Raw genomic sequence first — 12,348 nt, 5'->3', positions numbered from 1 at the left:
TTGCTGTGACCAGTGAGAAGCAAATCAGCACTGATATCTAGGCCGTGTGTGACGCCTATATTTATTCCAAATTGCAGTTACAGTCAGTTTCTGTATTATACAAACTCTGCTTGCTGTGACCAGTGAGAAGCAAATCAGCACTGATATCTAGGCCGTGTGTGACGCCTATATTTATTCCAAATTGCAGTTACAGTCAGTTTCTGTATTATACAAACTCTGCTTGCTGTGACCAGTGAGAAGCAAATCAGAACTGATATCTAGGCCCTTTTCCGACGCCTATATTTAATCCAAATTGCAGTTACAGTCAGTTTCTGTATTGTTCAAACTCTGCTTGCTGTGACCAGTGAGAAGCAAATCTACATTTATTTCTAAACAGTGTGTGAGGCCTATATTTAATCCAAATTGCAGTTACAGTCAGTTTCTGTATTGTTCAAACTCTGCTTGCTGTGACCAGTGAGAAGCAAATCTACACTTATTTCTAGACAGTGTGTGAGGCCTATATTTAATCCAAATATCATTGACATCCAGTGTCAATATGAAGAAGGCGAGTATTAAGGGACGGGGAAGTGGACGTGATTCTGATGGTTCACGCAGAAGCCGTGGCTCAGGGCGCGTTGCAACTGTGCCTGCTGCCAGAGCACAAGGAAAACAGTCATCCACGATGCCTAGCTTCATGTCCCAGTTTGCAGGGCGTCGCAAGACAACACTCTTGAAGTCAGACCAGTGCGACCAGGTGGTCTGTTGGATTGCAGCAGATAATGCTTCCACTGGTTTAAGCACCACCCTGTCTTCCACCAAGTCCAGTCTCAGTAGCCAACAGTCTGGTCAACAACATAATCCTCACCCTGATCATCCTTCCTCCCACCATGTAAAGTCTGGCCAAACAAGCGATCCGGTACTCGGATGTTCCGAGGAGCTATTTTCACCCCCATCACTTAATTTGGCCCTTTCCCCAAGCACTCTTGAAGAGGGACATGAGATCTTGTGCCCTGATTCTCAACCTCTAGAGCTTTCATACTCGCAAGATCATGTGTTTAAGGTGGATGATGACGAGACACAGTTGCCATCAAGTCAACAACAATTACTGTCTGCAGAGGTTGATGAAGAGGATGATATACCGTTGTCAATCACTGAAGTTGTGTTGGGGTCAGCAAATGAGGAGGATGATCGGAGTGGGGAAGTTTAAGAGGACTTGGTGGACGATGAGGTCACTGACCCAACATGGGAAGGCGGAAACGCGAGCGAGGACAGCAGTTCCGAGGGGGATCGATTTGCAGCACCGCAACAGGCTGGAAGAGGCAGTGGCGTGGCAACAGGGAGAAGGCAGGCCACGCCAAACAGACCCGCAAGTGTTCCACGGAGCACCCCCTCAGGTGTTCCGCGGTATGGCGCTTTTTTTGCGGAAAGTGCAGACGACAAATGAATAGTAGTTTGCAACCTGTGCCACACCAAAATGAGCCGAGGTGTGAACAGTAGCAACCTCACCACCACCAGCATGATCCGCCACATGGCAGCCAAGCACCGCAATAAGTGGGAGGAACACCTGGGTCCACAATCTGTGTCCGCGGGTCACACCACTGCCTCCTCTTCTCCTATGTTGGGTGACGACCAATCGCCTGTCGAAGGCGCCGGCCCGGATGCCTCCCGTGCTGCACCTGTACCGTCGCAAGCACCATCAGCAACCACATCCACTTCCCTGTCCCAGTGCAGCATCCAAATGTCTTTACCCCAGGCATTTAAACGCAAGCGCAAATACCCAGCCCCTCACCCACAGGCCATGGCACTAACCGCCCAACTTTCTAAGTTACTGGCGGTTGAAATGTTGCTATTTAGGCTTGTGGACACCGAGGTCTTTCGCGGCCTGATGTCGGCGGCCGTCCCTCGGTATTCAGTTCCCAGCCGCCACTATTTTTCCCGGTGTGCCGTCCCTGCCTTACACCAGCATGTGTCTGCTAACATCACCCGTGCCCTGACCAACGCAGTTACTGCTAAGGTCCACCTAACGACTGACACATGGACAAGTGCTTGTGGCCAGGGACGCTACATTTCCCTGACGGCACACTGGGTGAATGTAGTGGAGGCTGGAAGTGACTTGTACCGTGGGATGGCACAGGTGCTACCGACGCCCAGGATTGCAGGCCCTACTTCCATCAGGGTTACCGCCTGCACCTATGTAAGTGGCTCCTCCTCCTCCTCCACTTCCACCTCCGAATTCTCTGCGTGCAGCACCAGTCAGCCATCAGCTGGTAGCTGGAAGCAGTGTAGCACTGCTGTGGGGATGCGTCAACAGGCCGTGCTGAAGATGATATGCTTAGGGGATAAACAGCACACCGCCGCAGAACTGTGGCAGGGGATTAGAGACCAGACTGAGCTGTGGCTCTCGCCACTCAACCTGCAATCAGGCATGGTTGTGTGTGATAATGGGCGTAACTTGGTGGCGGCTTTGGAGCTCGGCAAGCTCACACACATCCCATGCCTAGCCCACGTCTTTAACTTAGTGGTTCAGCGGTTTCTGAAAACCTACTCCAATTTGCCCAAGCTACTGGCGAAGGTGCGCCGCGTGTATGCACATTTCCGCAATTTATCAACAGCTTCAGCCGGTCTGTTGAGGCTGCAGCAGCGCTTGAAATTGCCAGCTCACCGGCTGTTGTGCGATGTGAGCACGCGCTGGAACTCCGCGTTACACATGTTGGCCAGGCTTTGTGAGCAGCAAGGGGCAGTAATGGAATACCAGCTGCAGCACGGTCGTCGCCTTTCCAGTCAGCTTCCGCTCTTCACAAGCGAGGAGTGGGCATGAATGTCTGACCTCTGTGAGGTGTTAAGAAACTTTGAGGAATCGACACAGATGGTGAGCGGCGATAACGCTATTATCAGCGTAACATCCCACTTCTGTGTCTACTCAAACGCTCGCTGCTCACAATTAAGGCCGACGCTGTTCGTGGGGAAGAGTTGGAAATGATGGAAGAAGACATGACCCTGGGTGGTAGCCAGAACACCCTCAGTTTGTCTTCTCAGCGCGTATTGGAGAAGGAGGAGGAGCAGGGGACGGTTGCCTCCGCTACACAGGGTAGTAGCCATGGAACTTTAATTCCATCTGTTCAGCGTGGGTGGACAGAAGAGGAGGAAGAGGATGAGGAGATGGACAGTCATCCTCCTGATGACGACAGCGAAGTCTTGCACACTGGTACTCTGGCACACATGGCTGACTTCATGTTAGGCTGCCTTTCCCATGACCCCCGTGTTATACACATTTTAGATAACAGGGATTACTGGGTGTTCACCCTTCTGGACCCCTGCTACAAAGAGAACTTCTCATGTCTCATTCCTCCGGTGGAGAGAACGAGCAAATTGGTGCTATACCAGAAGTTCCTTGTTGACAGATTGCTGCAAAAATTTCCATCTGACAGCGCTGGCAGCAGAGTCCGTACTTCCTTGGGCAACCGAGGTGGGGAGACAAGGGGAACACACAGCACTTCCAGCAAAGGCAGGGCAACACTCTCCAAGGCCTGGGACAGTTTTATGACACCCCGCCAGCACCCTCAACATGATGCACGTCCTGGAGTCACAAGGAGGGAAAAGTTTTGGAAGATGGTTAAGGAGTACGTAGCAGACCGTGTCAGCGTCCTCAGTGATCCCTCAGTGCCTTACAACTACTGGGTGTCCAAGCTGAACACGTGGCACGAACTGGCGCTCTACGCCTTGGAGGTGCTGGCCTGCCCTGCCGCCAGCGTTTTGTCTGAGCGGGTATTTAGTGCTGCTGGTGGCATTATAACAGATAAGCGTATCCGGCTGTCAACTGAAAATGCTGACAGGCCTGGATTGCCCCTGACTTCTCCACTCCACCAGAGGAAAGCCACGACTGAACATAAAGGCACTTTAAATGTGTTGTTTAGAATGTACTGAATACTCTGTATTCCCTTGCACCCCTTCCGCCACAAAATAGGGTATATGGTTGAATCTTCCTTTTCTTATCCTCCTCCTCCTCGTCCATCACGTATATGCCTTCTCATATAATTTTTCGGATGGTCAGCTCACCAGCAGGCCCTCACCCATAATGTTTCGGATGGTCAGCTCACCAGCAGGCCCTCACCCATAATGTTTTAGATGGTCAGCTCACCAGCAGGCCCTCACCCATAATGTTTTAGATGGTCAGCTCACCAGCAGGCCCTCACTCATAATGTTTTAGATGGTCAGCTCACCAGCAGGCCCTCACTCATAATGTTTTAGATGGTCAGCTCACCAGCAGGACCTCACCCATAATGTTTTAGATGGTCAGCTCACCAGCAGGACCTCACCCATAATGTTTTAGATGGTCAGCTCACCAGCAGGCCCTCATCCATAATGTTTTAGATGGTCAGCTCAGCTGAAGACCCTCACCCCTAATGTTTTAGTGGGTCACCAGCAGGCCATCAATCATACTTTACCTTTCCTTTTCAGTATAACATTTCCTCATCCTAAATACCTATGACATTCCCTGTAATTTTTTTGTACCAATGACAGGCTCTCTTAAGAGTCCTGTATTGTTATTTATCGTTAATACCTCCCTGAGTCGGTACTGGGAAATTTGCACGCCCCCGTCTGCCTTTCTTGGAAGTGGTAGCCGCGGCCATCCCTCAGGCTCCCTCTCCGGAAGCAAACCCTGATTCCCCATTACCCGTGGTCACCATGGTAGGTGCAAAAAAGAACATCGAAAGTTGATAGAGCAGACATCCGAATAGATCGTCAACATCACGGGGACGTGCGATCAGCTTAGAAGTTATCTAGAATTAACAAAGCGGCAGCAGGCCCTCACCACTGTTACTTTGGGGGGCACCTTTGCACAGTATCCGCTTAGCACAATTATTTTTGGGGGACATTATCTTTATACTATTAGTGTCTGGGCGCAGTTATTTTTTAGAGCACTGTGTGCCAATAATTGTTGAAGGGGGCACTATCTGTGTGGTAGCGTAGTAGTATATTCAGGGGGACTGTTTCTGCAGTACAGTATTGGGGGTGGCAGGAAAGGGTGTTCAGAAAATGTGAAGATGATGGAAATGTGGGAAACTAATGTCGGTTTGTCAATCTCTGCAGAGATGGGAGATGGCTGAAAAATCATCATGGCGGTCTGGTCTGAATGGAGAAGATGAGGAAAGAGAACGTCTACAACAAAGGTGACATCACTGGATGTAAGAGGTATGTGGCGCTATGTAGGAGAGGAGATGCTCCGGCTCCTCCCCCTGCCATTTGCAGAAGGAGGACTCAGAGCTGGGTGAGGACGGCAAAATGGGGTGGCAGATGGTGGGGGAACCACAGGCCTTGAGCAGGATCTGTGGAGGGAGGAGAGCGGAGGAGCTTCCTGGCTGTAGCCTGCTGTTGTTTATTGTATAATGTGATGCAGGCAGTGCAGCCAGGACAGACCTCCCCTCTCCGTATGATATGTAGAGACAGGCCTCAACAATAGAATTCCAGCTGTACAGTGTTTGTTGGAAGTGGCCTATTATATGTAGGAGGGGCTTTTATAAATGGCCAGACAAAAGAATCATAGAGAAAAAAAGACAATGCAACAGCACTCTGCAAACCAGATAAAGTACAATAATACCATAGTCACAAAAAATATTATAGTGCTAATGCTACGCTTATTTATAAAGTGAGATGCTTGGCAAATGCATTTTGTACAAAACCATTTGAGTCCGTCTGCCGAACGTCAAGGTGATCTCTCTAAGACGGATCCTAACACTAAATACTACCGCCTTGACGTACGGCAGACGGGCTCAAATGGTTTTGTACAAAATGCATTTGCCAAGCATCTCACTTTATAAATAAGCGTAGCATTAGCACTATAATATTTTTTGTGACTATGGTATTATTGTACTTTATCTGCTTTGCAGGGTGCTGTTGCATTGTCTTTTTTTCTCTATGTTTTTAGCCATGGGAGCGTGCACCTGTGCATTGGGAGGTGCTGACTAACCCCCTTTTCTTTGCAGGCAAAAGAATCGGAAATATAACTGAATAGTGGGGTCACCTTAAAAAGTAACTTTTAATAGTCAATATTAAAAAAATTAGGCCCAATAATTTATCAAACAAGAGACTACATACGTCAATAGTCCTGCACCACCAACTAGTAACGTGTGGTAGAGAGTAGAAGCAGTTGTGAGATATACACACTTGCTGAGAGGGTGAGTTTTTGAAACATAGGGATACAAATAAAGATGGAGACAGATGCTGGGTCTCTTCCCCTACTTTATCCCTAAATTCTAACTCGCAAATTAAGCCCTCACTGTATGTCCCTTGGTGTCCCTTTAAAGCAGTGACAGTGACTGCCCAGCTTCGTCGGAATACAAAGACAACACTGTTAAACTATTAAAAGTTACTTTTTAAGGTGACCCCACTATTCAGTTTTTTTTTCAATACGTATGCATGCCATATTATAATCACTGTTATGACTGGTAACAACTCCGGTTAAGTTATCTACAGGCAAAAGAATCAACACAGCGCGCTACGTGCTCTGCATTTTTAAATATGAAATGGGCTTAGAAAAATGGGCGGGCAAAAGAATTGGCACAGTGCACTACACGTGCCTCATTTTTTGCCTTTCGAACCCCCCTAGAAAAAATTCCTGGGTGCTCCCCTGGTCCTATCAGAGATTGACAGCCTTCCCTCTATGAGGAGGTGGTCCTTTCAGTGATTGACAGCCTTGCCTCTATGAGGAGGAGGTGGTCCTATCAGAGATTGATGGCCTTACCTCTATGAGGAGACGGTTCTATCAGTGATTGACAGCCTTCCCTCTATGAGGAGACGGTCCTATTAGTGACTGACAGCCTTCCCTCTATGTGGAGGAGGTCCTATCAGAGATTGACAGCCTTCCCTCTATGAGGAGGAGGTCCTATCAGTGACTGACAGCCTTCCCTCTATGAGGAGGAGGTCCTATCAGTGACTGACAGCCTTCCCTCATTGAGGAGGTGGTCCTATCAGAGATTTACAACCTTCCCTCAATGAGGAGGAGGTCCTATCAGTGATTGACAGACTTCCCTGTCTGAGGAGATGGTCCTATCAGAGATTGACAGCCTTCCCTCTATGTGGAGGTCCTATCAGAGATTGACAGCCTTCCCTCTATGAGGAGGTGGTCCTTTCAGTGATTGACAGCCTTGCCTCTATGAGGAGGAGGTGGTCCTATCAGAGATTGATGGCCTTACCTCTATGAGGAGACGGTTCTATCAGTGATTGACAGCCTTCCCTCTATGAGGAGACGGTCCTATTAGTGACTGACAGCCTTCCCTCTATGAGGAGACGGTCCTATCAGTGATTGACAGCCTTCCCTCTATGAGGAGGAGGTTCTATCAGTGATTGACAGCCTTCCCTCTATGAGGAGGTCCTATCAGTGATTGGCAGCCTTCCCTCTATGAGGAGGAGGTCCTATCAGTGACTGACAGCCTTCCCTCTATGAGGAGGAGGTCCTATCAGTGATTGACAGCCTTCCCTTTATGAGGAGGCGGTCCTATCAGTGACTGACAGCCTTCCCTCTATGAGGAGGAGGTCCTATCAGTGACTGACAGCCTTCCCTCAATGAGGAGGTGGTCTTATCAGTGATTGGCAGCCTTCCCTCTATGAGGAGGAGGTCCTATCAGTGACTGACAGCCTTCCCTCTATGAGGAGGAGGTCCTATCAGTGACTGACAACCTTCCCTCTATGAGGAGGAGGTCCTATCAGTGACTGACAACCTTCCCTCTATGAGGAGGTGGTCCTATCAGTGACTGACAGCCTTCCCTCATTGAGGAGGAGGTCCTATCAGAGATTTACAACCTTCCCTCAATGAGGAGGAGGTCCTATCAGTGATTGACAGACTTCCCTGTCTGAGGAGATGGTCCTATCAGAGATTGACAGCCTTCCCTCTATGAGGAGGTGGTCCCATCAGTGATTTCTACCCAACAAATCCTTTTTTACAGTTTCTCAATGGAACCGGTACAAAATACATAAAACAAGCTCTCGTATGACTAGGTTGATAGAAAAAAAATAAAAAATTAGGGATGAATAACAAGAAACGAAAACTGGTTGTGATGGGAAGTAATTAGGCACAAGCTGTGAGACAACCTGGTGGTGAGTGTACAGCTCTCCTGCAGGGGAAATGAAGTATTACATGGTGCCTGTTAACGTAATGCATAGGCAGGCTGGGTCCTCCAGAGAAAAATTAGTCATATCCGTTATTAAAGTGCCAAACCAGGGGCATTTAACTCATAATTGAGAATGGGTTTTCTAAAACAGACAAATTTCAGGACATTGACTTACAGCAGGGATCAGCAACCTTCAGCTCTGAAACTACAACTCCCAGCATGCACTCATCCTTTGCTTCTTTTGTAACTCCCATAGAAGTGAAAGGAGGATTCTGGGAGTTGTAGTTTCAGAACAACTAGCGTGGGGGAAGTTGGGGATCCCTGTTTTACAGTTTAGCTACTATACCTCTAGGTGACTCCCCACTAGCTAAATCTCTGCTGGTTGATTCAGGTTGTCCTGGTGCTAATATCTTGGCAAGTCTCCCTGAGCTACAGGCGAGAGCATGCTAGGAGTTGTCGCTCCGACACAGTCGGGTTGCCTTTATACAAATACACTAATAAAAAGTTGGCGTTGAACCCGTGAACTCCTTTCTTGCTATTTTTATGGATTACATTAGGTGCAGTTGTTAAGTTTGTCGCCTTTTCTTAAAGGTTTTTTATGAAATCATCGCAAAGCGTAAGGTGCGGCTTTTGACCCCATTGGTACAGATGAGGCTGACATTGCAGTGCGCCACGCCTGTGAACCAGCCTTGTCATGCGCTGAAAGGCGCTGGTTTAGTATGTTTACGATTACCGAGGACAAATAATGTTTTATGTCGTTTTGTAAGTAGTTATATAATCAGAATTATGCCCTTAGGGCTCCATGCAACCCCTTAGTTATATGGAGCCATAATACCGCCATACCGATACTGTTCCTCAATATGTCTTCGATTACAGATGAAAGGCACACGTTCCAATTTTTCCTGATACAAATGGCATACAGCCGGATGGCAATTCAATGCAACTGCCCACGTTATGTTTAATGGGTTAAAAATGTTTGGACACGCTTTGTGTATTTTACCAGTTAAAGGCGTATCTTGAGGGCTGTGAAGCGTTGACTGTCTAATGTCTACTTGTAAAGTAGGCACGTGTCATAGTCGGTAACATGGGGGGGGGGGGGGGACTCGAACTGCTTGTGGTGACATCACTGGGAGGTGGAACTGTTAAAAGGGGGCATCGCCTGGCAAAAGATGGAGTAGTAGTTGCAGTCAGTGCTGTTATGGGTGATGCCCTGGTGGCGGAACGAACGTGAGGGTCTTTGCCGTAGCTCCACAGTGGAGGTTGCGGAGTGAAGGACTGGGTGACCTAGAGAGAGAGAGGTCAGAAGAAGTGTCACTTCTGAAATTCAGCGAAGGGAACCAATGGAGCACGCCAGTTAGGCCTCATGCACACGACTGTAATTTTGGTCCGGTATTTTTTGCGGATCAGATGCGGACACATTCGTTTCAATGGGACTGCAAAAAAAGCGGACCTCACACCGTGTACTGTCCGTATCCGTCAGTCCATCCATTGGCCCTGCAAAAAAATAGAACATGTCTTATTCTAGTCCGTTTTGCATTTGAAACGGCGAGGCCTGCGGAAGGGAAAAACGGATACAGCCACGTGCATGAGGCCTTAGTCTGTGGTATGGAGGGTTTCTAGCACCATTAAGGACTAAGAGCAGCTGGTCTGTGTAGCTCTCAGTGTAACTGTCATGCTTAAAGCCTCCTCGCCTAAACAATTCAGTTCACATTGTGCATTTCCCTGGTCCTCTGTTCTTCAGTGTGGCAGCCCTGGACTCGGGATTGACACCAGCACCATAGTCGCAGTACCTGCCACAACCTACCAGCGGCCTCTTACAGGCATTTATAGACATAGTAGATTGTAAGCTCTGGTGGGCAGGGTCCTCTCTCTCTCTCTCTGTACCTGTCTGTTACTAAATTGATGCTCATTGTACTTGTGTTGTTTTATGTGATACGTTCGTGTGCATGTAGGTTTACTCTAATTTGTGCCATAAACTGGTGTAAATTATATTGCAAGCCTATGCTAGTTGATTGGCTGAGTGGACCTGTCTTGGCAGTGGGGCACCGGTGGAGGGGAGTAATGCTTCTTTTTTTTCTTTTTTAATAGGGTCTAGTCTGCCTTTTTAAGTTTCTCCCTAAAAAACCTTTGTAGAGGGGTTGTCCAACATTTTAATACTGATAGCCTATTATTAGAATAGGTCGCCAATATCCGATCAGTGGGGGTCTGACAGTCGGCACCCCGCCAATCAGTTGTTCCAGAGTAGCTTTGTCCATTGTGCACTAAACGGAGCTGGCAACTGCAGCGTTGATCCCATTCACCTCAGTGGGAGTAGCACTGCGGTCACCATCTCCGTCCACTGCACGATGGACGGAGCTACACTGAAAAAGCTGATCACTGGGGTTGTGGGGTGTCGGAACCTCGCAAATTCTATATTGATAGGCCATCAGTATTTAAATATGCAAAGCCGAAAACGGCTCTTTTGATGCAAAATTGGCATAAACCCCAGTCCGATTCTTGGAACCGCGAGCCAATATAGCAGTACTTTACAAGTTTACAACAAACTGCGGGAAAGTGACCCATGCCGTAAACTTGCCCCCTAGTATTTTTTGGCTTAGAGGCAGCAAACACAATTGGTGTTTTTTGTGAGCTAATTGCTAGATTTATTTTCCTTGGTTATTTATACGTTGCATTTAATGCCTTCCGCCTGAAAAACTTTCATAATAAACGGCTATTTCATTACCTTTTACATTCGCTTAAATTTCTGCGGCCATGTATAATGCAAGCAGGAGGTTTTATGTCCTTTCCAAATGGTGCCACAGTAAAAAACAGTGGCCAGGGACGCACCAGCAAAATGAATTTTAATTTAATTTAATCTTTTTATGAAGCTTTTTGCTTTGTGTTTTTCTCAATAAACAGCGCTCTCAGTTTATCTCTGTCCATCTGATAAGTAAACACGGCAATGCTGTTAATGTACGGGGGGGGGGGGGGGGGGGCACAGGTCAGCAGGGGGGCTTTTATAAGCGTTTTTGTTTTGTTTGGAAAATGACTATTTTATTCTTACAGATTAAATGCACTTTTGACAGTACACAGTGTAAGGCCTCATGAACACGACCGTATCCGTTTTGTGGTCCGAAAATTGTGATTCTGCAAAATAATAATGTGGTCCGTGTTGCATCCTCATTTTGCGGACAAGTACACAATATCTTCTATCCTTTTGCGGAATGGACATGCAGACCCACTAAAAACAATGTGTACGCAAATTAAATGCAGGTGGCACATGGACTGCATACGTATTTTGCGGGTCCGCAACGAATATGGTGGTGTGCTCGAGGCCTAATAGAGATGACGCCATGCCCAACCATGCCTCACTCTGTATCCAAGCTACTATGGCTATTATACATGTTCTCCTTTTCTGGGGGCAAAACTCTGAACCCCACTCTGTACAGACGAGGACCACCATCTCCGAAAAAGTACCACCTGCCCACGGGTGTTTCTGATTGAGCCTGAGTCATGTTTCAAGGCTGTTAGAAGAGGAAAACATTTTTTGCATTTTTTTTCCCAAGTAGCTTTGCTTCAAAGTCTCCTTACCAATTGGACCTCGGAAAGCAAAATGAGTACTGTACATGAATAACTATGTATCGCGTATGGAAATTATGCAATGGTGTGACAAAAACAGGGATCTCTCATTAACTTACACTTAAATCTGGTTCTTGCTTGTTCTGGTGTTTGCTGGGAGGGTCTTTTTGATTGTTTTGCCTTTAAATAACTTTTAATTTCTGCGCCTCTTTGCCTGGTATATTGAATGCTATGTATACTTTGCTTTTGGCTTCATCCTAGGATTTGTGGTTCCATGGTCTTGTTGTTGTGTGTGTTGTAGTTGTTCTTGTTGTGGGTTGAATTTTCTTTTTGGGTTTTGATCTTCTACTGTCTTCAGGGGCAGTTCAAAGTCAATTTCTGCTAGTCCTGCCACAGCTAACGTTATGGATGGGCATGTTGCACATTCGTGGGACCCAGAGGACACATGGAGCCGCAGAGTAGTTCCTTTCCAAAGCCACTGATACACCCCGTATAGACAGGGAAGGCTGTGGCAGGGGATAGCCCTTAAGTCACTCATAGTAGCATGGTAGTGATGGATTTGTAATCTACAGTCACTTTTGAGCAGTCTGACCTTGTGGGAACTACTGTGGAGGTTGAGACCCGCAACCCCGGTTAAGGACCCCATTGTATGGTCATGCCATGTGTATTCAATAAATCTGTTGAACTGCAACATCTCTGTCTT

Source organism: Bufo bufo, chromosome 7 (assembly GCF_905171765.1).
Source record: "Bufo bufo chromosome 7, aBufBuf1.1, whole genome shotgun sequence".
Taxonomy (NCBI): domain Eukaryota; kingdom Metazoa; phylum Chordata; class Amphibia; order Anura; family Bufonidae; genus Bufo; species Bufo bufo.
Note: the sequence above shows the minus strand (reverse complement) of the source record.